General features: G+C 40.0%; 1 protein-coding gene and 1 long non-coding RNA gene across 3 annotated transcripts in view; one reads left to right on the top strand and one right to left on the bottom strand.

Annotated features, from left to right (window-relative positions):
• Positions 1 to 12,940: 12,940 nt before the first annotated feature.
• LOC134500186 (uncharacterized) lies at positions 12,941 to 23,425 on the bottom strand. The gene is made up of 2 exons (XR_010068222.1): positions 22,956 to 23,425; positions 12,941 to 14,192 (listed from the first exon to the last, which is right to left on the bottom strand). It is a non-coding gene; the product is annotated as an uncharacterized LOC134500186 (long non-coding RNA).
• A 238-nt stretch (positions 23,426 to 23,663) lies between these two features.
• Positions 23,664 to 23,938, top strand: part of ZRANB1 (zinc finger RANBP2-type containing 1) — a 59,714-nt gene continuing 59,439 nt past the window's right edge. Inside the window, exon 1 of one of the 2 annotated variants that reach the window (XM_063307330.1) lies at positions 23,664 to 23,730. The gene's annotated coding sequence lies outside the window, so the exon portion shown is untranslated. The remainder of the gene's footprint in view (positions 23,731 to 23,938) is intronic. The other variant, XM_063307331.1, reaches the window with a different exon arrangement.

Below are 23,938 nucleotides of genomic sequence, written 5' to 3' on the forward strand. Positions count from 1 at the left end.
TCTACAGTATACTTCCCCTTCTTTGTTACGGATGCTCCGTTAGCCACACGCATTAGCCACAACCCTGCTGGGTTTCAGATAAGTAACATGTAGCTGCAGCCCCATGTGTAGAAGAAAGGAAGGAGAGAATTGATGGGAAAATTGAATTTGCAGGCTGGTTTAAGAACATCTAGCCAACTGCTGCTTTACTTCAGATCATATCCTCCAAAAGCCAGTTTCTCAAACAGAAACAGCTGTTGGCATTTAAACATAACATTTGCAAGTAATATAGTTGGGGGTTTAAGGGGAAAAAAAATCACTTCAGGTTTAAAAAAACTAGAGAAGGATCTAATTGTTTATGTCTTAACTGAACAATTCACAAATATCTTCCCAACAATATTGATAATTCTGCTGCTTGTGTTCATGTGTTTAGGAACTAAATTGAACAAATATAAATTTTGTGACTTTGGGTGGCTCATAATGTGTGTGTCAACTGGTTTCTCCTTTTTTAAACAAGAAATGTATCAGCACTTTGCTGATTAGGATCTGTTCAGTCTGGTGAAGACATTCTCCCAATCCTTGTGACCTTGCTTTGATTTATTCCCAAGGACATTTGTACTGCCAGGTTGCTCCATTGTCAGTATGAGCCACTAATCACTTCTGGAGCTCAGGAATGAATGTTGTCTTCTACTCACCTCTAGAGCACCAGAAATGCAATCTCCACCTAGGTTTTTCCTGCTCTGGAGTTGAAAGTAATGTTTTCCAGCTTCTGCTGGCTCAAGTGTTGTTGTCCAGTTTGCCTGCTGTACTTTACTTTCTTCTAAACCAGTGTTTCTCAAACTTGGCAGCTTTAAGGTATATGGACTTCAACTCCCAGATATGGGGCTGGCTGGGGAATTTTGGAGTGGAGTCCACATACCTTAAAGTCACCAAGTTTGAGAAACACTGTTCTAAACAAACCTCTGCATTTTAATTGGCTGCTGTGCCATTTGAGGCATGGCTTGCTGTTCTGTAGCTCTCTAATCTCTGCTGCAGCTCCTGTCTGAAAACAGCATAGCATAGTGGTTATGACACTTGCCCAACATGTAGAATGTTACTGGTTTAAAAGCTGGCAGAATGTTTTTGAATTACTATTTTTCTTCCCTTAAGCTACCTACTTTTCTGCAGCTTCTTTGTTTTTTAAATTAGTCTGACAGTGTACTTTTTAATCATTTTTCTAACCACTTAAAGCAGTGTTTCTCAACCTCCGCAACTTTAAGATGTGTGGACTTCCACTCTCAGAAATGGGGCTGACTGGGGAATTCTGGAAGTTGAAGTCAACACATCTTAAAGTTGCTGGGGCTGAGAAACATTGACTTAAGGTACAAGGCAAACAAGTAGATCTGAAAAATGGTGAAACAGTGCAGCAGTGGATTTATTTTTTAAAACGTGGAAAAGAAGATATGTCAGGGAAAAATGGTAAGTAGTTCAGGGAACAGAAAGTCGAGAGGGCACAAAAGCAGAGGAATTGTCTGTTGGGAGGCTGGGGTAGCCTGCAATCTGAACCTGAATCTCTTGAAACCAGGTGCCAAAGCATTTCAGACTGGACAGGTTTTTCATAAGCCAGCTTCAAGCTGTGCCAGCATCAACATAGGACAGGGTGTGGTGTACTTAAAGGCGTGGTGTTGATATGGTGGTAGTTATAAATTGATTTTTTCTTTTTTTTGGCTCACAAATACATATTCCTGAGAAGAAATATACCAGTCTCTGAATCATTTAAAATAGTACAATAGAGGTCTTAGTTTATCTATCTATCTATCTATCTATCTATCTATCTATCTATCTATCTATCAAATTTGTCACCGCCCATCTCCTCCCACCAAAGGGACTCTGGGCGGTTTACAACAAAATACTCAGTAAAACAATAAATATATAAAATACATTATAAAATTACATATTATTAATAATATAAATAAAAATAAAGTCTAGATGGCTGTATCTCATTCAGTCTTCATGTGGAAGGGGCACTTCAAGGCACTAGCCCCCCCCAGGCATGACTCCTCTCTTCCCTGCCCCAGGCCAGCTGCAGAGCCAGGTCTTCAAGTTTCTCCGAAAGGCCAGGAGCGATTGGGCTAGTCTCACCTCCGGGGGCAAGATGTTCCAAAGGGTGGGCGCTACTGCCGAGAAGGCCCGCCTCCTGGACCCCGCCAGATGGAATTGTCTTATCAATGGGGTCCGTAGCATGCTCTCTCTGCATGATTGGGTGGGACGGGCTGATGATGCGGGGAAGAGGCAGTCCCTCAGGTAACCTGGCCCCATGCCATGTAGGGCTTTAAAGGTGACACCTTGAATTGGACCTGGAAGCAAACTGGTACCCAGTGCAACTCGCGTAGCAAAGGTGTTATATGCGCCCTTCTAGGGGTGCCAAAAATAGCCCGCGTGGCTGCATTTTGGACCAGCTGAAGCTTCCAGATACTCTTCAAGGGTAGCCCCATGTAGAGCGCATTGCGGTAGTCAATATGGGAGATAACAAGGGCATGAGTGACCGTTCGAAGGGCTTCCCGATTCAGGAAGGGGCATAACTGGCATACAACACGAAGCTGCGCAAAGGCCCTCTTTGAGTAGGAGCCGTGAGTCCAAGAGGACCCCCAAGTTATGTAGGGGATCTGTCTGGGGCAGTGCAACCCCATCCAGAACCAAAGATGTCAAATTCCCGCATACAGCAGAGCCCTTAACCCACAGCCACTTCGTCTTACCAGGGTTCAGCTGAAGCCTGTTGTTCCCCATCCAGGCCCCCACAGCCTCCAGGCACCTAGAAAGGGCAGTCACAGCATCACTTACTTCACCTGGGATGGAGATATACAGTTGAGTATCATCAGCATACTGATGATACCTCATCCCATGGTGATGGATGATCTCACCCAGCAGTTTCATGCAGATGTTGAATAGGAGAGGAGAGAGAACCGAACCCTGCGGCACCCCACAATGGAGGGGTCGAGGGTTGGATCTCTCCCCCCCATCACCACCAACTAGGACCGGCCCTGGAGGAAGGAGGTGAACCAGTGCAAGACCACGCCGTCCACCCTCAACTCCCTGAGCCAACCCAAAACGATATCATGGTCGATGGTATCGAAAGCTGCTAAGAGATCAAGAAGAGCTAGGATGGATGCACTGCCACCATCCCGCTCCCACCAGAGATCATCCATAAGTGCGACCAATGCTGTTTCTGTCCCATATCCGGGCCTGAATCCTGACTGAAAGGGGTCTAGATAATCCGTTTCATCCAGAACCCTCTGAAACTGTAATGCCACCACTTTCTCAACCACTTTCCCCAAAAAGGGGAGGTGGGAGACTGGATGAAAATTGTCCAATACAGTAGGGTCCAGCTATGGTTTCTTGAGGAGGGGCTGTACCAACGCCTCCTTAAAGACAGATGGAAACAACCCCTCCCTCAAGGATGTATTAACCCACACCTGGACCCATCCACATGTCACCTCCTGAGCAGCTTTCACCATCCAGGAGGGACATGGGTCTAGCTGGCACATGGTGGCATTTACTGTCCAGAGGATCCTGTCCACTTCCTCGGGTCCAACAGGATCAAACTGTTCCCAGATAACTAGGTAAGTCCGCTCCCTCGGTATCTCCACGGACCATGCCTCACACTTGAAGTGTAGCGTAGAGTGGATCCGAGCGATTTTATCCTGCAGATGCTCTGGAAACTCCTCCACATGGCCCTGTAGGTGGGTCACTAGGCCCACCGTCCCCAAAAGGGATCGAGTGATTTTAAACAGGGCTGTCAGGCGGCATTCTGCGGATGTGATAAGGGCGGAGAAGTATTGACACTTCATCGCTCTTATCGCCACCAGGTAGGCCTTAATAGTCGCTCTAACTAGTGTTCGGTCAGATTTGGTCTTTGACTTCCTCCAGCGGCGGTCTAGACATCTCTTAATCCTCTTCAGAACTGTCAGCTCCTTCGTGAACCACGGGGAGTTTCAGGTTCGATGGGGTAAGAGAGGTCGCACAGGCGCGATCCTGTCCAAGGCCCCCGCTGCCTCTTTCTACCTGTAAGATAACTCTTTTAAGACTGATGGCTGTTACTGTGCTATTGTGAACCTGAAATTGCACATGATTTTTATTGTTGTAATGACAAAGACAATGACACTGAATTGAACAGAGGTATTTTTCAGTTTCAAAAATATCTCCTTTAACCATTTTTGACAAGTCTATCCACAACTATTGTTGCTGCAGAAACAACCCACTTTAAGCTGTCAGTAAAAAAAAAATACTACATCTACTTTTGATGTAGATGAAAAGCCCCTTTTCAATAAAAACAAGGAGCTTGTAAAGGTGACTGCACAAACTCTGACTTGTTCCTTGTTCTACAATGATGAATAAGAAGTACAACCAAACATACCAAAAATTTCAGTAAGATCTCTTTATCAAAACAGAAATTAAGTTCTTTTCCAGGCAATGGTTTCTTACTGTCTGCAGGATCAGATCCTGGTAGCAAAGTAAATATTAGGGAAATCCAGAGATTAGGCAAGATCATAGCAATAAAACATGCATGGAATCCATAGCTATAAATAGAATGAAGTAATATGACATGCTAGTTTATGGAAGTTGGGCAGAGAGTCAATAGTCAGATAATCTGAAAAATTACAGGTCTAAGTTACATGTGATGGATCCTACTGACTGCTTGTTCAGCGACCATTTGAAGTTACGATGGTGCTGAAAAAGGAGATGACTGATCCTGAAAGTTGTGGCCATTGCAGCATCCCCATGGTCAAGTGATCAGGAATTTGGGTGCTTGGCAACCAGCACACTTTTACAACACTTGCAGCATTCCGCGGTCACATGATTGCCATTTGTGACCTTCACAGACAGCTTCTGACAAGCAAAGTCAATGGAGAAGCTGGCAGGAAGTTGCAAGTCATGGTCATGTGATGTTGCAGTTAATGACCCCAGGTGATTCTCTTAATGACTGCCAGGACTGACAAACTGACATCGTAAATTGGGTGAGGTCACTTGATGTTTTACTTTAAGACCACATCGCTTAGCGATGGAATTGCTGGCCTCAATTGTGGTTGCTAAGTGAGGACTTCCTGTATGTTCAGTCCATGGTCATTCATACCCACTAATTCTTGACCCTATGTCTTCTTGTTTTACTATTTCTACTGCACATAATTTATTGTTATGTTTCTTCTACAATACCCATCTCTCATTTCCTCTAAACAAACTGGGTATAAGCATGTTCTTATACACAACCATTTTGCATTTTTTGGACAAACATTCATTCCTCACAACCAACCACATTCTACCAATTGTCTTTTCATCAGCATTTGTGTGTCTTAAAATTTTCCCATCCATTTTTTCATTTTAGTGAACATTCTCAATGTACCCAAATTCATTTACTTGGTCTAATTTTCATCTTTTATGCTAACTTACACTGTTCAATCAATTTTCTCTGTCAGAAAGAACTACCTCAGCCTTGGATACATTAATTTTCATAACCCTACTCCAAACTGCATCATTCAATCTTATAACCTTCATTGTAAATCACTAACGTTCTCAGCCAACTACATGGCATTATCTCCATAAAAAATATACACGTTCACCTCTAATATTTCCACAAGCATTGCTTATACATTTATTCGTAAATGCATCAAACAATTAAAGTGACATCATGCACCTTGTCTTATTCTTTGTTCATGCTGAACCGTTCCCTAAGCATGGAATTTATTTTTCTGCATGATTTACTTCCATCATACTGCTTTTATTGCATTCAGCAACCAATCTAAATTCCCCAAATTTGTAGAAAACATTCCATAATTCAGTCTTATTTATCATCCTATACTTTCTTACCCTTAACAAGCATACATTTTTCTCAAATTCTCTCATTCATTTCTCAGTGACCTGCTGAATAGCAAAATTCTGACATGAATACCTCAGGGTTTCCCAAACTGTGAGGTGTACCAAGGGAGGTGTGAAGAAGCTTTTAGCTACAATGTTACAAGAAATCCTCTTTTCCCAAAGTTTCTTTGTATTGTTTTCATTGTTCATTTGTGTTCATTTTGGTCTTTGAATTTTTAGGGGAGGTGTGTACATTAAAATTACACTAAATGGAGGTGTGAGGGCAAAAGTTTAGGAACCCCTGGCATACACAGTGCTTGGACATGAACTGCACTACCTGTCTTGTACTTTTCACTCAGACTTCTGTCAAACACCCTCCCAGGCATACTTAGCAAACTAATACCTCTATAGTAGAGGTAGAGATTCAAATGGCATTCATGCTCCTGGGGTTTCAAAAACCTCTTCAGACAGCTGGGGTTAATGTGTGTGTTGGTGTATTTGTGGGGCCCCTGTTGTATTTCTGTGGTTTATTGTTCTGGTTGTTTTAGTCTGGGCTGCCTGTTTATGTCTGTTTAATTGTTTTGGGGAATTTGTAACCCACCCAGAGTCTAATGGAGTGACCATCTATAATAAATTTAGTTTAATTAAATTACAGTTTTTGCAGGCCCTCTTGCTAACTTTCCCTTTGTATAAAAAGATGATAATGGTATTCTTCCAATAATCTGGCACAGATGCAGTCTTCACACTCATGTCAAATATATAGCTAATCCATAAGCAAATTACATCCATATTTTAACATATTTTCAGTTACATCATCTATACCTGCAGTTTTACTTTTTAAAAATATTAATATATAAGAATATTAAAAATATTCTTACAATGTTTATGACTTCTGTTCATTATTTTTTTTAGACATAAATATTTGTAGTATTTATTTCAGTCCCACTCTTTGACAGATCTCTGTCTTTGCTATACAGATGTCCAAGAACTCCTCTCAGTATTTTTATTTCAGTTTCTTCTCCTCAAATAATTTCATCACATTTATTTTTAATTCCATTCATCCTGTTAATTTCCATTCTCTACATTTTCTGTTTTTTTTAATCTTGACCTTTGATTACATACTTTGCAAATTATTTCCTCCCCATATATATACAAAATATTTCATCCTTATTTTTCATTCTTTTCTATTAGTTTTTTTATAAGCATTTTATTAAGTTTCAAGCAAGATAAAAGCTACAGAAAAACAAAAAACTACAAAGAAAAAAAGAAAAAACTAAAAAAGTGTAGAAACACAAGGGAAAAATTTTCAAAATTACAAAAAGAGGTGACTTCCAACTTTTAACAGCAAGGATATACAACAATTTTCCATAATCAATCCCTTACCCTATATTAAACCAAAGTCACATTATTTCTATAATTCATTCCATTGGCACATTATAAAAATCATTAAATACAGTTGCTCCCTCCCCTTATATTAAAAGAAAAAATATATATAAACCTCCTAATCAACTTCCCCCCAAAATATAACATTTATTTAATTATTTCCTTCCTACTACTATTCTATACATTCCTGTCTACTATAATAAAGATCAAACTAAAAAACATATAAATTGCCTGCCATTGTGTCATGAGTATGGATGGTGAGCAGGAGGAGGCCCCTATCCAGGGGGGGAAATGCATGCATAGTTTAGAGACTTTGAGCGGTCATTCAAAGAAACCCCGAACAGATCCGCCTTGAGTTTTGTGGTTTATCTGTCTGGGTTTTCCCACGCTTCTTCAGTTTGGGAGGATTTTCTGTCTACAATAGCAGTAAATAAAACACTAGAGACTTTCTCCTTGTCTCAGCGTGGTCTTTGCTTAGTCAGGACACATTGTACTTGATAATACAACAATTTTAATAATCTTAATCATATTAAACTCAAAACCAGACATTTATTATTTTTATTATACTTTAATAATCTTAATCCAAATTGTTAAAGATGAATGAAATCAGCCAAACCCTAAAAGCAATCCAGATAAATATTCTTAAACCCTTATCCCACTTCAAAATAAACCAGAGCATTTACATATCCCCACAATGCACACAGAGCTTTTTCCTTAAAAAAATCAAACAGCCCAACTGCCCTCCTCAAAAACTCTTCAGGAGACCTCCCATACATAATAACCCCTTCTTTTCCATGGCGTTCCACCAGAAGATCAATTTCACTTATGGCTTGCAACTCGATCTCTCCCTTTAATTTCTCCAGTTCGACTATCCAATCTTCATCCAGCATTTCAACAGAAGTCCTGATCTCACTCTTAGAAGAGACATTTCTATCGCTGTTAAATTCCTCAGTTTCATCCATGACATCCCCAACCGGATGACACATTTTAGACCTCATATTTTCCACAATGTCCTGAATTCCTTGCATAAAAACTTGGTAGGAATCAGGAAGAACCTGTTTAAAATCTTGTTGGAAGTCAGAGAAAGTCTATTTAAAATCCTCCATGTCTCACGCAGTAGATTATGGCGCCCCCTAGGAGCTTAACCAGTGAAAGTTGAAGATATGAAAGAATTCCGGAATGTGTTTACATAAGCAATAGTGAGATATGCAGACAGGTAAAGTAGAAGCAGAAAACTGAAAGTTCAAAAGAGCTGATTCAATGTGTAGGAAAATGCTAATATCTTCAAATTTAGTACAAAAATAATAATTTTCTCCCTGTTATTATTTTTGTACTAAATTTGAAGATATTAGCATTATTTACTCTCAATCCTCCTTAATATTTGGATGGAAAATAAAGTCCAAAACTTAAAAAGTTTTTTTTTTTTTAAATGATCCCCAAAATAATGATAAGCACCAAGAGAACCCACTTCTCCTTGCTGTAGAAACCCTCTCTTAGGGTATGCGTACTTAAAAGAAATATAAATTGGGTGATTTAGAAATGGGGTGGCTGGACTTAATGTCCCTTTAAGGCTACAGCACGGCTTGGAAATGGTGACATCCCAGCCTCCTGGCTAGCTCTTACCAGTTGAGCGTGAACGCTGTTTGCAATCTTCAGGCTGCAAGCAGCCATCTGGAGGACTGATGGGGTGATTCCAGGTGTTTTCCTTTTTCCAGAAAAACACTCCTGGACTTCAGGAAAAACCTGCCTGAGCCCGAAAAAACTGCTGCATTGTCAGTTCTGCCCACTGAGTCCATGGGCACAGCTGTTCCGTCTGCCATGTCCCCACTGGAAGTCCATTCTTTCCTATTAGTGAAACTCGAAGGCTTCCATGGCTGTTTGTAATGTAACCCTTTTCATTCTCTTCCTAGCTGCTTCCAATATCATTTTTTTTAGATTCACTTCCCATTTTCCTTTGGAAAAATGGGAATCCATCTTCTAGTTCTTTCTTTACAGGACTTGCTCTTTCATTCCTGTAGTCATTCTACCTGCACTCTAGTTTTATTCACTTTTTGCCTTTTCATCCATGTCCACTTTTTCCCATTTTTGACACTGGGAAATTATGGTCTGTCTCATATTCAGAACCATTCAACATCTTTCACTGAATCTCTCAATTTTTCATCAGAATGTTTAAAATACTCATCCCCTCCCCATCCATTCATATCAGAATAACTATTTCCTTTGGAGACACAAAATTTCAGTTAACCTGTGTGCACCAGGGAGTGGTGATAATTTTTTTAGAAAATGCACAAAGCGCCCTAACAGGAGCCAAACAAAATACCATAATTAATAATTTTTAAATGTGCTCAGAAGTCCAAAAGAGTGCATTATCTAACAGTCAATCAAACCAGCTTGGATAATTTATTTATTTATTTAATTTTTATCCTGCCTTTATTATTTTTATAAATAACTCAAGATGGCAAACGTACCTAATACTCCTTCCTCCTCCTATTTTCCCCACAACAGCAACCCTGTGAGGTGAGTTGGGCTGAGAGAGAGTGACTGGCCCAAGGTCAGCCAGCTGGCGTTCATGCCTAAGGTGGGACTAGAACTCAGAGCCTCCTGGTTTCTAGCCCAGCACCTTAACCACTGGACCAAACTGGCTCTTAAATTTGTTGAAAGGATGCTATATTGTTGACTTGTACCCAAGTAGTCTTGGTGCATGTCCTTCTGCCCAAATGATTGTGAAGCTCTCAAAGAATCTTGGAAGGGGAAGACTTCCAAATATTCCTTACCACTCGCTATCTATCACTGCCTTCCTGAAAGCTTTAAAGTATTATTGTCTGAAGTACTTAGGGCAGAGTTTCTCAACCTTGGCAACTTTAAGATGTGTGGACTTTGAGAATTCCCCATCCAGTTTTGCATCTTACAGTTGCCAAGGTTGAGAAACATTGACTTAGGGTAACTGGAAATGTCAAAACTTTTATTTCTACCATTACTTGTTCAAAATTAATAAAGTTTTAAAAGGACCATTTTAAAGTTTAATACATTATTTCTTTGGGTAAACTGGAATTGAGTAAGTTGATTTGATTTAATTTTATTTTAATATGTCCAAAAATAATCTAGCTTTTATTTTAATATATGGCAATATGTTTCAGTTTTATATGTTATCATAAAATTCTGCCCCAGCAATAGAAAAAAATCCTCTCATAATAAATAAAAAATACAATAAAAATATTAGTTTGGTCTTTTTACCCCAAATTATCCCATGTACTATGGTGATAACTAATTAATTTCTTTTCAATTTTATTAAATGTCCATTTGTATGTCCAAAATAATTTGGAGACTGGCTATTTACAAGTATTTTACTCTGATCTAAGGGGCACATTTGTCATATTTCAATGTATCATTTTCTTCAGTTTCAGCACATAGCAATATTTGATTGTAGCTGGATGCTGAACATAGACCAGCTTAATGCTAGCCGAGTGAAGAAAATGCAGTAATCTATTAAAGGAAAGCTGGCTAAAGACACATCACTTAATTCTGTCTGACATGAACACAGTCTCACTCTCCCTGATTTATCCAGTAATCTGATTAGACAATCAGTTATTTGGTTTGCTCTGAAAATACTGTACTCAGTAAATAGGGCACGAGTTTCCTGCTACCATGCAGACAATTCGTGTGGCTCGACTGACAGCTTCTAGTCAACTGATACAATTTCAATCCATGTTGAATTGCTTCTCACAAGCAGTGTTTGGTATGGAATGGTACTTTGCATAGATTGCTTATATGTAAATGGCTTTAATAAGTCCATATGAGCCACAACAAGAACTATCATTGGCTAATTGCCCAGGAAAAATTAGATTCAAATAAATATTATATGTTCCCTTTACAACCATAATGAAACACAATGTTATGCTAACTCTACAACCCATCACAGCACCTTGACTGTGGTATATACCTCTTCTACAAGAGGGAACACAGATTAAGTGCAGTTTCAGCAGCAAATTTCAGCAGCAAAACAATATTATTAAAAGCACACATGCATAATGTAGCAGCCTAGCAGAGCTTTCCTAGCAATCATGGCAAAGGACACAAAATCTATCAAGCATAGAGTAGCAGGTGGACAGTGTTCCCACACTGATCAAGCATGGAATGAGTCTTCTTCATACCACAATGGTCCAAATACTCCTGTGGAGTTGCTGATGCCATGATAACATTACAAGCAACTACCAGACAAAAGAGGACCACAACACCCTCAGTGTCTTCAGTTGCTAAAAGCAACAGTCACATAACTGAAATGCCCTAAACAATCCCTGAAGATAAAAGTTTGTATTGCAGACAGCTAGATAGAAATTAGATTGGATTCAAATACTGCATTAAACCATGGCTTCTTTTAATTTTTTTTTAAAATAAAATATAGTGGTTCACACACAGTGCTCAGCTAAAGCTGCACAATTTTTCTCAAATCGAAGGTCATAATTGAACTCTGAGTGGCATGTTGGGGACTGTATTCCATAAAGTAGGGGAGACAGAACAAAGTTAAGTTTGATTTCATTGAATTTATAATTCATTAGATTTAAATTAAATTCAGTAATATGATTATTTTAAATAATTAATATCTAATATTAAAAATTACCATTTGGTGGTAATTTTTGGAGGAACTTTGGAGAAGCTGTGGGCCAGGATTTCTGATTTATGAACAACTCTGCCAGTTAAATGGCCAAAATGAAAAAGGGCTGATTTGCAGCTGTTTCACAAATATCTCTGTTTTGCAGTATTTTTTAAAATTTCATAAATTCATATTTAATGAAATATTACAATAGTCCTTATTTTTTTACTCACTAGAGGCTTTTGTGTTCATGTATGAAAAGGCTTCAGCATTGTGGCTCTCAGACCACTGAACTAGTTCTTATGATTTGTGTTTGGGACCCCTATTCTCAAGATATGTAGAGCAGTTGGGATAGAACATGCTTTAGAAATGATTTGCAATGTACAAGAATATAAGCTTAGCATCTTTTTTAAGCACCTGTGTCTTTTTTCAGGTTCAGCATGAGCTTAAAAAAATACAACTGGTTTAAGGAATTGATGGCATTGTCTTTAATGTGTCTCCTTAAATCTTTTCAGATTTGTTTGGAACCCTAAAAAAATGCAGCCATTTTAAAAGAGGTGTTGTTTTTGCCCTTTGGAAGGTTCTGAAATATCTCTTCTAGTGATGCAACAATACTGCAAATAAGAGAGTATTTCTAGATACATAGACCACACACCTTAACACAAGATGTCTTCTGTTTAGAGGATGAGACCTGATTATCACTCATATATAACAAAGTTTAATCCTTTTACACCTTGCAACTGTTACAAATAAGTCTTAGGAAATATTTATACAAGGCGCGTGACAGTGAAGTGTGGGGCATGCACTTAGAAAAATTGCAAAATATTTCTTCCAGCTCATTTTGAATGAAACATTCATAAACAACTAGTGGAAAAAATGTTCCATTGTCACTTCATCTGTTTCATCAGAAACACACTTCTTTGCAAGCTAACACAGAATAAAAAAGTGCCATATTAATACCTTTGTCAGGAGTCACAGGAAGGTTAGCATTTCCTTTAGTGCTCTGCTTTTCAGCAATAATATGTTTCAAGACAAGGACCCTATGATGTTATAATGTTATGATTTAGGAAAATATCTTAAAGATTTGTCTTCAAAGATCTTTTGGTTTCAAAAATTTATTTTTTCTAAGAAAATTGGAGAAACCATGTATGATCAACATGATATGCTCCAGACATTTTATCACTCACAAAGAGAGACTTTTTTTTCATCAAATAGGCAAAGCAATACTCATAAGTACTTGCTGACTTCATGGACATGTTAATGTATTTTTCTTGGCAGCAATACAAAAATGTTTTGCAATTGTTTTCTTCCAGAATGATTTTTTCCAACTTCCCAGTCTGGCTTACAATCCTGATGTTTCCTGGAGGTTTCCCATCCAATATTAAGCAGACTTTTGAAGTCACTGAAGATTGATTATGCTGTCCTTGAAAATTACTTTTACACTGCCTGGAAGTTACTGGAGATAATGACTGTGGAGTAAAATAGGTTTACTACCCAGTACAAAAACGCCTGAGGTTGAAATAACTGGACACTAATTTTTATGAAAAACACATAGCAGTGTCCGTTTTTAAAAACTGACCTAATTGTGTTTTGAGCAAACCTCTGCATCAAGAGAGGGGAATAATATATTAAAAAGGGCATCATTGGAAAATATCATTAAATATATTTCCATGCTGGCTGAGGTTGTGCTATAAGGAATCCCTTTGGGTGACTTTGGGCCAGTCCCTCTTAGCCCAACTTACCTTACAGGGTTGTTGTGAGAAAAATAGGAAGACAGAGAAGTATATATGCCTCCTTGAGCCCCTGTACAAAAAAAGTGGGATATCTATCTAATAAGTGAATGAAAGCTGCTTTAAAAGAACGATTGTCGAATCTGGAGTTGTAGAGGCAAGCTAAGTAGCAGTAAGTTCAAAAACCAGAAAAGCTGGAAACCATGACATGAACTAATCTGTTCCAAATCAGTAGCAAGAGAAGATTTTTTAGGCACAGGTATATCTGCATTTTTAAACTGGACTAGAAAAGTACTTTAAACCCTGAAGTACTTAACTACAATAGTAGCTTCATTTATGTTCTAAAATAGTAAATCTTTGACTACATTAATTATTTCAATTCTTGCTTTGATAAATGTAATACAGGGTAATGAATGCTCAATATTAGCAGTAGGTAGGTGTATCAGGTTACTTAAAGTGGCATTCCATCAAAGGATTTTCATTGTTTTCATTGCTCATTCTCTAAAGCATTTCTCTTCCTTGGAAAGGCATCTATCAGGCATTTTAGCTCCCTGTCAGACATTTGTTGACTATACAGAAGCTTCTATGATAATATCTTCCTCATTTCTGGCTTGAAATTCCTGTTGAAAGCTAGGTTGATGCTAACAAAGCTGCTTCTGATGTCACAGATTCATTCAATCCTGATATGATAAATATTAACAAAGTTAATGTCATAGCAATTTTGTTGTTTATTCATTCAGTTGCTTCTGACTCTTCGTGACTTCATGGACCAGCCCACGCCAGAGCTTCCTGTAAGTCATCAACACCCCCAGCTCCCCCAGGGACGGGTCCGTCACCTCTAGAATATCATCCATCCATCTTGCCCTTGGTCGGCCCCTCTTCCTTTTGCCTTCCACTCTCCCTAGCATCAGCATCTTCTCCAGGGTGTCCTGTCTTCTCATTATGTGGCCAGAGTATTTCAGTTTTGCCTTTAATATCATTCCCTCAAGTGAGCAGTCCGGCTTTCTTTCCTGGAGGATGGACTGGTTTGATCTCCTTGCAGTCCAAGGCACTCGCAGGATTTTCCTCCAACACCACAGTAGCAATAAATCTGTTTAATCCTACATGTACACAAATATAATTGAGCACAAAGAAGATATTAGGCTATTTAGGCCTACACTTCACTTCTAGAAGTAAATAAACATCCTGAAGGACTTTTAAGATGAATATTCTGCTTCTTTACTTTACAACCAACCATGCTTGTGGCACTATTACATTGTAACTTTTTGAATTGTTGTTAGAATTCCATTGAAACTTTATTATCTCAAGATTATAAAATAGTCCAATTTGCTATTTACTGTAACTACACAGATACTCTCTGTTTAACTTTAAGAACATCAGCATTGCCCTGCTGGATTGGAACCCCTGTGTCAGATTCCCCAATCAAAGGTTTCACAAAAACCCTTATCAGGGCATCTCCCATCATGTCATTCTCAAAGGTTGCAGGATGAGAGGGGGCACGTGAAGTTGGAGTGTAAGGGGTTGTTTTGGCTATGGAACACATCAAGGACGCGAGGTTGAGATACAACAGGAATACCATCTGGATGGGAGGGGGAGTGACATGCTTCGTGGGAAAGGGGACTAGCTAAGGGAATGTAGTTTAAATTAGGGTTTGGCGGGAATTCTTTATTCACAGCTTGCCTTCTGTACTGTTCATTACGCTTCATTAAAACAGTTCAAAGAAATCCAGTTTCTTGACTGTGTGTGTGTGAATGCTTGAATGAGCAGGTGCTGACATTAAGCTGTGAATCCATAATTTGAAAACTCTTCCTGAAAAAGCAATCAGCTGAGAGTTGACAAACCATGCCTAAACATGGAAAATCCTGGGTGAAGCAGCCATTGCCTCTGCTGTCATCGGAGAGAACTGTGCTGTATGCCAAAGTGGCAGAAGAAAAAATTGAGACAGAGGAGAGTCTGGGGAGTGGAGACAGTGAGTGTGAGGTGGAAACCCAGCTCAACCAGACAGAGTTGGAAAGTGCCCTCCACTCCCTAAATTTTGTGACAAAATCCCAGACACCGAGCGTTATTATTGAAGAACCACAGGCGGCACCTTCCCAGGTAGGTGCCACGGAAGGCGAGGCAAGACCTCCTTTACCTGTGGACACACAAATAACAGTGCGAAGCCTGGGGTCGCATGGAACCATTCCAGATCCTAATGGAACTCCCCAAGACATCTGCAATCTGGAAGCTAGGATGTCTGCCATGGAAGTGGTCTTGCAGCAGGTATTGAGAACTCTGGAGACCATGGCATACCCTTTGGCAGAAATCTTGACTCAGCTGTCGAGAGCAGAGTCACCAATTGGGCAAGGGAGACGGCATACCCTAACCCCAACCTGGGATTTCGAATCGCCAGTGAGACGCAGGCAGAATGGAGGCCACCCAGAGAGCCAAGGAGATGGAGGGAAAGCGTTAGCCAGCAGGGCAACCCAGGGCGCAGCCCCAAAGGATATACAGGTCAAGTTTGATAGCGACCCACGACAGTTGGCGTTTTTCCTGACCAGTTTCCATATACATGAGAGAGTATGGTTCCTGTTTCCCTACGGAGTACAAGAAAGTTAGCCAAGTGGGTGCCAGGCTCAGAGGGCCAGCCACTGAGTGTTTTGTGCAGTTGCACGATGCGAGTGCCCCAGAACTGGGTATCTTGCGGGAGTTCATGAAAGCCCTGAGAGACCGCTTCGAGGACCCACTGGATAAGATGAGAGCAAAAACTGGCATCCAACAGCTTAGGCAACAATGCCATCAAGGCTAATAGCCAATGATCCCCATGACTTCCATGAACTGGCCCAGCTCTTTTTTGAAGCCAGCCAAGCAGGTTGCCAGCACAACATCTCATGGTAGATCATTGTCATTTCTTGAATTCATACAATAAGTAATATTTTCTATTTGACTGACTTAATCACTAAGAAAAGTGCTGTGTCCTTTTTTAGGCTCTCTTGGAAGCCTGACAAAAGACCTGTTTATTGAGTAGTAGAGAGATGCTGTGCTCATCTGAGTTTCAAAGCATTCATTCAAATAATTTTCAAAATGTGCTCTGCCTTATTAATAATAGACCAGCTAGCAAAAATCAAATGTACACCATCAGTCACAGTTTTAAGTTCAGGGAAGTTTTAAAAAACAATGAGGGCCAGGTTGAAAACAAATAATATCTGGCCATTACCATGACAGTTGGTACTTGGCAGGCTATTTCAGGGAGAAAAAGTGTAATTAAAATGGGATTGAGAGGTGAACTATAATGAGATAAGGATTAGAAAGTGAAAACATTAGTGGACAGCTAGGACCACTGAATTGAGCAGAGCTTAACACAGCAAAAGAAAAATATTATCTTAAATAGCATTAATGAGCATGTTAGAGATATAGTTTATTGATCTTACACACTTAGCCCACCCAAGCAAAAAGAATTACATACTTAGACAAAGTAGTTTCAAAAGTAAGTAAAAAGAAGTCTTACTCATTTATTTGGTCCAGTTACATCCATTCAGAAAATATGATTCTTGTTCTTCTTCTGTCCCTAAACTGAATTAACTCTTAGCCCTCATTGCTGCTAAGAGCTGCATGCAGAATAGGGGAAACTCCCTCCTGAGACCCACTGCATGGCCCAAGATGAAAGAGCAGCATGATGCATGCTGCTTTTCTGATGGAGGAAGGAGAGAGAAAGTGAGGAATGTGGGAGGGGCAACAAACAGCTTCCTCCAGAAGCACATAGAGAATTTGCATCCTAGAGTGAACTCATCCACATGCTAATGAGGCATGCTGATTTGCTGGGACCTCCAACAGAAAAAAAGCCAAAGGAGAAAAATGGTAAAGGAATATAGTTTATAAGAGAAAGGCTATAAAAAAGTCATAGTATAAAACCATAAATTAAATTCATAGAAATTGAAATTAAGATTAATTTACATAGTAAATTTACTATATTTGGGCTGCAATTGTTATGGTCCATGAGAAGGTGGTGTAGGTGCTATAGTTTAATTCTTCTTTCAAGGTCCAGACAAGATGACTGACTTTAGAGGAGACATTTCTTCCTGGCCTTCTCAGGGAATGTGTACACTATCTTTATCTGGAAGGGATTAAAAAGGGAATATGCCAGAAGGAATGCTGTGGAATGATTGGACTGAAAACCTTTCTTTTCACCTGGCATACTTCCAAAACAAAGTGTAATCAACACCAGACCTGGTGCCAGTGAGGGTAATAGCCTCCCACTGGTTTTACGTGGAAGTGGTTTAAAAACAAAAGCTATCTGAAAAGGAAAAATGGAGCTGCAAACATTCCTCCCTGACTTCTGCTTTGCTGGCAGGAGTTCAGGAGAGTATTGGATATACCATCTGATCTGCCTTTTTTGCCACTAATAGGGCAGGCAAGATTGCACTGCCCATTTCCTGACTTTAACATCAAGTCAGGGAATATTAAATATCTTGTGAAATTGGGAATCTTCTTTATTAAAAGTGTCTGATATCAAGAATGAAGAGGTAATTATTGAGATATAGCAACCAGATCCAATCTGGTATATTTCAAATGTCCCAGTCTTGTAGTTTAATATGCTCACATCCAGCACAACTGAAGGCCACCAGATTCTATAAAGCTGAGTAAAAGTATAGCTTGTCCTGGGCTTACAGGATCATAAAATTGTGAAATTGGAAGGAACCACAAGGATCATTTAGTCCAATCCTCTGCAATGTTCAAGGAAACAATTAAGCTATCTTTGAGAAATGGCTGTCCAAGCTTCTTCTTAAAAACTTCCAGAGATAGAGAACCCGTAACAGATCTAGCCATCAGGAAGGTTAGGCAGCTGCAACTTATAGCTGTTATTTCTGGTCCTAGTTTCTGTGGCAATAGCAAAGAATTCCTGATTGTCTTATAGCACTCTTTTATGCACCTGAACATAAGGGCTCCCCTTAGCTTTCATTTCTCCAGACTGAACATTACTTCTCCAGACTGAACATCCCAAGTTCCTTTAGCCTGTCTTCACAGGGCATGTCCTGAAGTTCCTGTATGATCTTTGTTGTTCCCCTCAGAACCTGTTCCGTCAATATCCTTTGCTCAGAACCAAACACAGTACACCAGTTACGGTCTTTGCCAATGCAGAACAGAGGGAATAAGGACTTTGATACAATGTTTCTTCTAATGTAGCCCAGAAATGCAACAGCCCTTCTAGCTGCTGTCTCAAAACCCTTGTTTGTGTTAATGGTTGTTAAAGACCAGGACCCCACTATTAGGGCTCTCTGACTCAAGGTAGAGCCATCAGTGCTGACTTTTTCAGTGCAGTTAGCCTGTCAGTGGTGGACCTACCTTACCATAGTGTCACCTAACCACGTTAATATTTTGCCAAGAAGAATATCATGTGGAACCTTGTCCAAATCTCTGCTGGAATCAAGGTATATTATATCCATAACTTTCTCCTTGTCCACTAAAAGAGCTACTCTGTCAAAGGAGACAAGGTTTCTCTTATATGACCTATTTTTGACAAAGTTAGCAATCATGACATTGCCTTCAAGGTGGTTACAAATGGCCTACTTATTATCTGCTGTAATGTCTTTCCAGGTATTGATATCAGAGTCACAGATACTTTCCAAGTATTGATATTAAGGTCACAGAATAGTTCACAGAACTATTACTGGGATCCTCTTCTTTTCCCTTTTTGAAGAGGAGGACCACATTTGCTCTTCCCCAGTCCACTGGCTGCTCTGCCAGGACCTCTCAAAGATAACTCACAGACATCCTGACAGCTCTTCAGCCAGTTCCTTCAATATTCTAGAGATAGTTCATTAATGCCTGAGAACATGAAGGCATTCAAATTAGCAAGAAAAGCTTTTCCCACATCCTTACTAACTTGCACCCTCCCTATTGTGTTTGTTCCCAGTTTATGTCACTCAGATCACCATTTCCTGTGAATGTAAAGACAAAGGACTGCTTTATAAACACTTTAAATTCAATTATGTTGTGTAATAACAGATGCCTCCATTCAGTTTAATGTAACCTTCATTTAAAAGCTGAAGAAAAACCTCTTTAATTCCATCCTGTTACATTAACTACAAATTTTGTTCAGGTATAAAAGAATTGCCAGCCCTCATAAACAAATGGAAGTCCAAACAAAAAGATCAAGTGAAAAAGAGTTTTCCCCTAAAGCTTTATTTAGAAAAAAATTACATTATTAGAGAGATAATGACATTAAGAGGAAAGTATTCAACAATATGTGCAGCAACAAGAAAAGGTCAGAAATAAGAGAAAGAGAAGATGAAAAGTTTTAACAAGCTAAAATTGGAAGAATAGAAAAGTACAGAAAAGCAAAGTATAAAAAATAAACAAGAGTGAAAGATTTAAAGACTATAGGATTTTTTTGATCTAATAGTATCCACTTTTTCAGGTGCATAAAATGTTATCCCCCCCATATATAATAACAGACAAAAAAATAAGATAAAATTGAAATTGAAAAATATAGCATGTGACAATTACTTTAAAGGAGTATGTAATTCACCATACAAAAAATTTAGCATTGCTGGGTTAACATGTGTGTTGGAATAAAACATAATGATTCAGGTCAGGGCTGATACTGACTGAACTTTTTAAAGAAGTTATTGTTTATTCTTCTCAATCAAAATTGAAACTTGTTTCATTTAGCATATGGAAATTCATTGTTGGCAGATGGTAGCTAACATCATGTCAAAAGATGAGAAGAATGAATCCTTCATATTGATTCTGAATGATGTTGCATTAGTAAGTCTTGTAATAGCAATGCCTGGCAAAATACAGGGTCAGAATTGTGATCTGGATTTATTGCAGATCCTCGTGTCTATTGGGCAATCTCACTGCAAATGAGTAGCTATTTTAGAGTCTAGTACTGATTGTAATCCAAGACAGACTTACTGCCCAAAGTATGTGAGAGGAAATAATAGACTGGATGGATTCCTTTGATCCATATAACACTCTGTCATTTTATTTTCAGATCTGGTCACACACAAAATTACTTCTGCTTACCAATCTGCCTTTCTCAGTGGGGGTGGGAGTGGTTTGAAAGCACGGATATTGTAACCTAAGAAATACTTTGTTGGTAAACCTCAAGTTTCAAGTACTGCCTGGCATACAGACTGGCTCATAGGACCTAACTGGAGATAATGAAAGTGGGGGATGTTTGTTTGTTCTGGGTGGAAGCTACAAACATAGATGGGAGCCCTTACAGTGATGCTTAAGTGTCCATCTTCTAATTACACAGTAGGAGTAAGAAAATGAAGTTGCTTCAGAGACAAGACTAATATTGAAATGTTAGACATATAGGATTATTAGAAAAAGGAAACACTAAATTTTAGCCAAGAATAATGGAATTAATGAACAGAATAATAAACTGAGAAATAATAATAAAAATAATCAACAAGATAAATTAATCACACAGACGATTAAGAATTGAACTTGAGAAAATATTTTAGAAGAGTCAATTGGAGATAGAAATATTAGAATTTTAGCAGTTGTTCCCTAGGTAACTGCATGATACCTTCACAATGCATGCAAAGACAAAGAAAAGGAAGAATCAAATACTGCGCTTAAATTAAAATGCGTGGTATTTGATGAATGTTATTAAAAAAGAAAAATGAAAGTTAAAACCTAGGAGAAAACCAAGAAATAGGACATTTGGAGAAACTGCAGAGCATAAATGGTGAAAAAGGAGGAACAGAGAAGTAAATCTGAAGATCGTAGGCATAAAACTAAGAAAGAAAAAATGTGTTTACAAGGGAGGATATTAAAAAAAAAACTCCAAGGACAGACCCTTAAAGAACAAAAAAGCAGAATGGACCCATGTTCAGACACTTTGAAAGACTGTTCAATGAAATTTTGTCTGTGGGTTGGAAGTTCCCCATCTTAGCATTACAAGAAAAGAAGAACAAGGCTGGATTAGCAACTTCATGAAAATACTGGAAGGAGAGCATTTTAAGAAAGTATGATCATTTGGGGTATAATAATTTCTTGCAGTAAATATATTAGCAAGAATATCTCTGATTCATGAATAGCAACATTTACATGTAAATCAGATGTTTAGAATCCTTGACATATACTAATTTAAATGTACACTTCTATTTGTGTACTTAGATCACCCCAGTGTGTACAAGTCACCCAATTAACTTTGTCCCGTGCACTATTGTTTTGAATCTAGCTGCAGTTGATAATGGTGAGATTCTAGCAGGCAGTTGACATAACTGTTTGCTTTCTTCTCATGAAGATGGATACAGCAGCAAGATTAGAACAGATTACAACAGTGAAAATGATCCAAATGCCCAACAGTAGCATACTCCACGTCTTCCTTCATTTAAATAGACTACAGCAAAATCAAAATTATTTACCTTGTAATGCACTGGAATACTGACTACAACAGCACTAACATTTTATATTAATGGTTCAATTGGCAAAAATATGGACTACTACTGGGACCATAGTTCAGCTGTAGCTGGCATGTGTTTTGCCAGGCTTCTCTCAGCAAACTCTAGAGCTGGAGGCAGCTTTAGGCAGGCATTCAAGGACACAGGTCTCTGATAACTAAGTTTATTGCAAAAGGAATGTTAACAGTTACAAAAGAATTCCAGTGACCATGTGTCACATGGATGCCCAATTTATAGCAAAATCAAGGTTAAAATTCTTGTTAGTTTTCCTCCCTCTGGTGTGATGTAATGAGCTGAAAGCTGCTGTCCTTTGGGTGGGAGAGAGTTTCCACCTGCCCCTTATTATGATAATAGATCAGCCTGGCTTCAAGCTGTTTGACTGTGACCTTGCCAGAAGTTACAGTTATGGAGAAAATCCCAAGGTCCAGCAAAACCAGTGTCAGATAGCAGAGATCGGCAGTGCCTTACCTATCTTAGGCCTTTTCAGAATCACCATCAGCTGTCCAAGGGGAAGGTGAGAGACAAAGAAGGCACTTGCTTTGTGCTTTGCTGTGAAAGATCTCCTGCCTTAGTTTATCTGGGATATCACTAGCCTCCACTACGTCCCTTTCCCATTGCTCAGCTACATCCCTCTGTCTTTACAGGAGTTTGCCATAAAGCCCTTAGCATCCTGTTTGGAATTGGAGTTTTCAACTGTTTGGGCAATTTTGATTACTGTCAGTAAACAGTATTTGGTTTTTTTAATGTGTGGGCTTTCTAGTCAGTGTTGTCTCCTGGAGTTTGGTAAGGTTTTTCAGAAGTGGTTTGCCAATGCCTGCTTCCCAGGGCTGAGTGTGTGTGACTGGCCCAAGGTCACCCAGCTGGCTTTGCACCCAAGGCACAACTAGAACTCGTGGCCTCTCGGTTTCTAGCCTGGTGCCTTAACCACTGCACCAAAGACCAAAAATCTTGTAAGACAGGTTCTTCAGTAACAGGGGACAATGACTCTGTGTGTGTGTGTGCCCGCAATATTAAGGAGTCAGGTGATCTGAGAATGAGAAGCACCTGTCAGGACCGCCACAGGAAGCAGAGGTTGGAGGGAATGAGGGATGCCGCAGAGAGCTCTGAGTTGATAGCGCCGTGGGCTACCAGTCCGTGGGGACGAGGACTTCTTTCTGAACAGCCCCGAGCGGCTCTCTCTTTCGCAGAGCGCAAAACGAGAAGGCAACGGTAGAAAAGCTGCTTGCCAGCCACGAAGGTTGTCTGGCGAGGGCTCTGAAGCCACAGGAGCTGGGTGGAAAGCGCGTGCGAGGGGTCTCTCCTCTCCCCGTTTTTAAGCCCGGAGAGAAGATCAGGATAGACTCCTCCAGCATCCTCACAATCAGCGCCCCAAAGATTGGAATGACATCAGCTGTTCGTCTTCAAAGAGACGCTGTTCTATTGGCTGACTGGCAGCGTTTTCTCGGCGAATGAGCGTGCGGCAGAGCTGCAGGCCAGGCGGGCTGACGTGCGAGCTCCAGTCACTTTGCCGTATGGGGGTTTATTTTGCTTTGGGCCACTCCAGCCGCCGCCATTAGGCAAGAAGGGATAAATTACGGGGCGGCGGGATCGCCTTTGCTCGTCCTTTGACTCCCCCTCCCGTTTGGGTGGTAGCGCCCTTCGACTAACTACGTCCTTCGAGCCACCCAGGGAGAAACCATGTCCTGAGCCGGGGGGGGAGCAGGAGGCCGCAGCTAGCCGCAGCTTGCGGCGCAGTGCATGGGTGGGTGGGATGTGGATGAGGGGCATAGGCGGCAGCTGCTGAGGAGACAGTCGCGGGATCCAGGGACAACCTTGCAAGGTACGGAAAGCCTTCCTTCCCTTTCCTCGGCCGTCCTGCGGTGGGAGGGATATAATGCTTACTAGCCTTTCGGAACTTGGAAAAATTCCCTCACATTGAGCCCCTCTTTTAAATCCCCCGTCCGGGTTTGAACGTGAGGCAGTTTTTTGATCGAGGCTATGGAGTTTCTCCTTGGAAGAAGGAGCGGAGGCGAGGCGTCCGGTGGCAC

The sequence above is a fragment of the Candoia aspera genome, chromosome 6 (genome assembly GCF_035149785.1).
Source record: "Candoia aspera isolate rCanAsp1 chromosome 6, rCanAsp1.hap2, whole genome shotgun sequence".
Classification (NCBI taxonomy): domain Eukaryota; kingdom Metazoa; phylum Chordata; class Lepidosauria; order Squamata; family Boidae; genus Candoia; species Candoia aspera.